Source organism: Channa argus, chromosome 3, assembly GCF_033026475.1.
Source record: "Channa argus isolate prfri chromosome 3, Channa argus male v1.0, whole genome shotgun sequence".
Lineage (NCBI taxonomy): Eukaryota > Metazoa > Chordata > Actinopteri > Anabantiformes > Channidae > Channa > Channa argus.
In genome coordinates this window covers 15,872,456-15,878,990 of record NC_090199.1, presented here as the reverse complement: position 1 = coordinate 15,878,990, position 6,535 = coordinate 15,872,456, and positions in this window count along the sequence as shown.

The window sequence follows — 6,535 nt, the reverse complement described above, 5'->3', positions numbered from 1 at the left end:
GCAGTAATTCTATAAAAATAATAGGTATCAAAAACATGCAATGACTTTGGAGACAGTTCTTATTTTCATGATATCTTGTTTGCTTTCTGATTGCAAAATATTACAATGCACAATATGAGGCTGTGACTGACATCCAAAAACTGAGGTAACTTTTGAAAACAGTAAATACACTGTAATATATCATTCAAATTACTGTTAGTGTGCAACTGACTAAATCTCCGTACAAAGCAAAATTCTGTAACAGGGTGGTTCTAAAAATGTGACCTTCTTTTAAGGAGGAAAAGGCTGACAACCTCTTTAATGGAGCTAATTTGGTGCGTAAATATTCTTATCATTATTTTATGATTTACAAATTTAGATGCAAATAAAGTCTGGCCTTGTATTTGAATATTTGTGCAAAGTGACATTTGTAATTTTTTTGTGCACAAAGTCATTCTCTCAAGTACAAATCTTGTTTTGCAAGTATAAATTTTTTTACACATTTCTGGATCTTGAGTTGATCACCTGTTAATAGAAATCCTGTTTCTATGAAATTCTTTTTTATTTTCCCTTTCAGCTTATCCCGTGAGTTCAGGGTCGCCTTTTTCTACTTAAATTACCTCCTGACCCTGGCCAGGACCGTGTCGACGGGAGCGCCTCTTCTTCAGTGGGAACACTGCATTTAGACAACAAAAACACTTTCTTTGATAATCCCAACATTTGATGCATCTATAATACCTTATCATGTACAGTAATAGATTTGTACTCGAAAGATTGCACAAATATTCAAATACAAGTAAAAGGTTTATTTACAATGCATCTAAGTTTGTAATTCATTGTAATTCATATTGCACTAAATTAGCTCGATACTCCGTACTCGCACTGTCTCCTTAAATATGTGTATGTCTGTGAGTTCCTGTTCCTTATCCTATTGGTTGATGGACACAGAGAGCAGTGAAGCAAAGCTTGCAGCCAGGTTTGCTTTTGTCATCTTTGCTTCTCTTTAATATCTCGAAACCACTGACATTTTTCTTCCTTTGCCAAACAGCTTAACCCAACTATGGTTAAAGTGATGCTGCCCTAAAGTGGTATCAGACCTGGTTCCTGGTACTGTATTGGTGAATCTCTAAGACCAGTCTTCTATATGTAGACTTAGACCCACTGCACCATTAGGCAAGGTTAAGATTATATAAACCAAAAAGCAAATACAAACTACAGAGTCGTTTCCCTTGTGCCTTCAGCCCCCGGATAATATTGGTTCGGCCTTTTTATACACTCCAGTCTAGCTAATGCATTGCAGCACATACTCTTACTCTCTTTCGTGTCTCTTCCCTTCATTTTTCTCCCTCCCTCTCTTTTGTAGCAGTGATTGTGATGAATTGAGTCATCTTAAGTGTTTCCGCTCTTTGTGTATCCTGGGAGGATTTCAGTCCCCCTCCATTTTCCCTTGTCTCCCCCTGCCTTCTACTGAATTCCCTCACATTCTGTGCACTCATCTCCTTATCCTTTACTATATTGCAGTTGTTCTTGCTATCTATCCCTTACCCCACTCATGCGATGCCAGTTTTTTCTCCATCTCTCCATCTCTGCTTCAATTTCTTTCCATTATTCTGAAAGCTTTACACAAATTACAGTCAGGCTCAACCCTGCCTTTACCTTTCAGTAAATAGATAATTGGCATTAATAGTAAATAATTGTTTTAGTGGCTATAATAGTAGCATCTATGAATTTTATTGCATATTAAAACCATGGCAGTCAATGAGGTTGCTTTTCATGTGTGTACAAAGAAGAAACAGGGGGACATGGGTGCATGCATGCACACACATGCACAAGTTGAAAACGATCCAAATCTATTTCAACAGCCCTGCAGTCTTTCGCCAAGGTCGTGAACTCCAGTTGTTGTGCATTATAACAACAGCGTTGGCAACACTAGATTCATCTACTGAGAGAAAATCAGGTGTGAGGTTCAATCAACCGCTGATATACGGTGCAGCATTGTCATCAGTAAAATAGTGTCACTGCCACTGATGCATGACGATTTAGTAATACATCATACTTGATAAAGAAGAGGCATTTCTTGATGGCTCTTTTGACTTGCTGAGGAGTAATATTTGGATTCATCACACTACTGTGAACTAGATTTTAGCACCATCACTCTGTTCTGATTTCGTGACATCTCTGTCAGAAGTGTAAGTTAAACTTTCACGGTAAACTACATTTTTATGTAAATCACATGTTAAATATGTGTTTGACAGGCCCTGAGGAACTAATGCCACCCTATCAAAACATTCCCATCAAGCTGTCTAAAGACATAAATGCTCCAGCCATGTGTTAGAAATGTTTTTGCACAACTAGCAGTTGCCAAGACATCAGATTTTAGACATGTATGGAAAATAAATAAATAAATCACATTCTCTGAGTTCCAAGTACTGAACAGTCAGTCACATCTCCAGCCCCTTTATAAAAAATTCTTTGTCACACTCTTGCCTAGTGGGGTTTTGCTTAATAGAGGAGAGAACTTCCGAGTGAATTGTATCTGCAGTACAGCACTTGGCGGTAGATGCCTTTGATTTGCCAATCAAGATGGTGACTTTTGAACGACCGCCACTGCATGGCAGACACAGCCAGCCAGAGGGTTGTCAGCGTTCAAAGCCAAGGGCTCTCTCAGTTTAACGGTCCTAGTGTGTTGCTGCTCCCACATTTCAAGAGAGGTACATCAAGACGGTGTTGTTGTTGGATTGTATACATCTGTACACACACACTTGATCATACACCTCAACACGAATGCCACATATGCATAGTCCAAATAATGTACGTTTTCCAGTGAATACACACACTCACTCACACAAAAACCACATACTACAATGCAGCTTTCTGCGCTGGATATGTTGGCAGATGACACTGTTTAACACTGTCTCATCTGCTCTCTGCTTTGCCAGCAATGCTGTGGGACACAGCCAGATAGAGGGAAAGAGAAGAGAGAAAAAAAGAGAGAGACAGAGAACGAGAAAAGTAAAACGGGGTGAAGTAGTACCTCATGGCAGCACACCGGGGGGGAAGGAAGTGAGCAGTGAAAGAAAAGAAGTGCAAAGCATCAGTGTGAATACGAGGTGGATCCAAAACAGCAGAATAGAACGGAACGTTTTTTTTTTTCTTTTTTAAAAAGGGCAACAAACACGTGAGATAAAAAGTGAGAGAGAAAAATATAGAGCTATAGCTATATAGCTAGGGTGATACATAACATCAAAAGTGGAAGCAGAACTTGAGGCACTGCTCGAGCAAGCAGGTGTTAATGACTGTGAATCACTGCCACTTCAACTCTTCAAACAAGGTGGTGTCATCATCAGCACTATTTTAAAGCATAGCAGAGAAAAATAAGGAAAAAACATAAAAAGCAACAAGGAGAGAAAATATAGACAATTCAGATGGAGAGTTATCTGTGGTTAATAAAGAAGAAGAAAGGGGAAAATGAAGCTGTGAGACAGAAAGACGGATTAAAGAATCTCCTTTATTGTTTTCTGTGTCCATATAATAACCAGTGTTTTAAAATCTACCTCAACGGTACTTAATTTTGAGATCCTGAAACCACCCTGACATGCCTTTTAGTTAGGTTTGTTCACCTACAGGCTGCCAAGGAAGGAAACGGGGAGTGAAAAATGTGGCTTCTATTGTGGCATTACTTAGAATATTTGTGATGATAGAGTGTGCAATATAATGAAATATATTGTAATGTAATGCAATACGGCATCACTGCATGAACACATAAATACAGCGTTAATGAATGGGTATTTTGGTGTGTTTGGGAATGATCATTGAAAATACTGATCATTCCTGCATTACCGTTGCCAGGTTGCAACTGCTGACAGACTCACTGTGTACTTTTTGTAACCATGGACACAACAAATAATGATGTTATTTATAGATTTATAAGGGTACAAATTCTTATTAATTTCTTATTGTTATAAACAATGAAGCGCTACCTCATACAAATATCACTGAGATTGAATAAAATACATTGGACCTTAAATTAACTAACAAATGAATGGAGAATCAAAATAAATGAAGTATTACACTGAGTACTATTTACTTCACTTTGGAACACAACACAGCAAAATGCAGACAGGATTAAAGTCCGACAATGCCTTCAGTCTGGATTTAAAAGTAGCATGTTAGGGCAAGTTTAAGATCTTCTGAAAGTTTGTTCCAGCAAAGATTTTGTTGCTTAGTAACTACTGTAAATGCTAATTAACCATGTTTTGTTTGATCTCCAGGAATAATTTGAAAACTAGTTTCAGATGACCTTCACAGTTTGAAGGGTATGTGTTTTATAATGAATCCAGAGAAGGAAACTGCGTGGTATTTGTGGATTTTCAGTGTTTCTCCTGGGTTATTTTTGAAGAAAGTTTCAAGCTCCACTAGTGAAAAGGGAGTGCCTCATGGCCAACGGCTTACTACAACTTAGAAAATAGAAGTTGTAGTTTAACAAGATCTTTGCACTCTTCTGGATGACATTATTGATAAAGGTTGGTGGTTTGATTCCAGAGTCTATGTGTTGAACTCCTGAGATATAAATTTATCAGATCTTCTTCCTGGCAATGAAACAATAGGATTTTGCTTAAAAACCCACATCCTTTTAGGCCAAAGCACATATTAATACATGGCTAATAGACTAGAAACAAGAGGCTGTTTTTTCTATGTGTATCTTTTAAGGGATAAAAAATAACTAAGAAGACATGAAAAAAAGGCAGCAAGAAGGGCACATGTGGACATGGGGGAGGCCCATCACTGTACGTATGAGGTAAGTATGAGGGCAGGGCTACACTTTTATATGCACTGAATGTTTCTAAATATACGACAACCATGTAAAAATCCTTGTCATCCCTGAAATGCGTCTGCTTGTATATTAATAATGTTAATCAATTGCTTAGATTTGTGTTACTTAATACAAGATAATTTTGCAGCAAGTGCTTTATTGAGAATAGATAAAATGTTAATCACAGCTAGCCGGTAGCTAGTATTTAGCATAAACACACATAATTGCAGTTACACAGATGCATGTTGTGTTTGCGTTGCTATGTAGAGTCTATAGAGTCCCATCAGACAAACATCCACATTATTTCTGTAACTAAAAAGTTGTTGGAATTGTCAAACTTTAGAAATATAATAATACAATAATAATATAACCAGAAACACAGGAAAAAATATCTGAAATCCAACAGGATTATGGCGACCAGAAATATAAATTTTTCAAATCAAAAGTAATTGCCTGAAATCAGGTTTATAAACACACATCTTCAAAAACATAATTTAACATTTGGAGTAACAAGAATATTCATTACAGTGTGTCACTTTTGTATTAAAGTTATTCATTGTTGAAGACTGAAATTGTATAAAAGCTGGTTAAGCTGTGATTAATTTGTTTTGGTATCAGAGAAAAAGATGATAGTTGCATGTAGTAAAACATATATGTTTAACAATTTATAAAGAGAAAGACTGAAATAAGAATTGTAATTTATTTTATTTCTATTTTATTTTGCATAATTTATTTAATAAAAGGGAAAATTTTACATTAATGAGAAGAATTAAAATGAAGCCATCACAACATCAAGAATAAAAATATATACAATCCATTAATAGAGCCTACACCTTCAGTTTGAAGGCGATTCATACTTTACTTTTGGTGCCAACATTCTGTTTGACTTCCATTCCAAAAAACTGTGGCAATATGACAATAACTCCAAAATCACATAAAAACCTGGATGCTTATCTGATGGGACTCTCTGGACTGTGTATGTAGTAGCACAAACAAAACCTCCACCTGTGTAGCTGTAATCGTGTCTAAAAAAAAAAAAAGCACTAGCTTAGCTGCTGGCATGCTATGTTATGTATATGTATATAAGTTATGTATTCTCAACAACACATTTGCTGATTGCGTAAATAAATCATTTGAATTTATTTCTTTCCCTCTCTGCCCTGTAGTGTATTCATAAATATTATGGGTTTTTTGGGGGGGCTACATGTAGAAGCCCACCCATTTAAGGTACAAGTGTAACACCTGCCCTTATACTCGAGCATGCAGCTGAGGCTACTAGAGACAAGGGGACTGATATCAATATTTTACAGATTTCACATGACACATTAATTGTGCCACACAGATTTTACTTACCATACAGAAAAAGCAAACAACATTCTGACAGACTGAAATCTAACTGACCGTAATTCTTTTGAGTCTGTGTAACACATTGTTCTCGTGTTTGTAGCTTTGGTACACCCAAAACCCAAGTTAACAAAAAGTCAGAACAAGTACAGTAGTGGTTTATTGGGCAACATCCACACAAATGGAAAGATTCAGCAAAAAGAAGGTCTGGGAGGCTATACACCAAGCTCAGGAGGATTCATTTTAGTATGGATGAAACCAGCAAGTATTTATGTATTTTGTTCTAGTTTTCTTTTTTGGTCTTCATGTGCCAACAGTACTGGCAGTAGTTAAAGGAGCTGTGCTGTGCCTGAGAAAATATTGACACATATTCCTCCAAGTAGGACGAAGAAAAACACT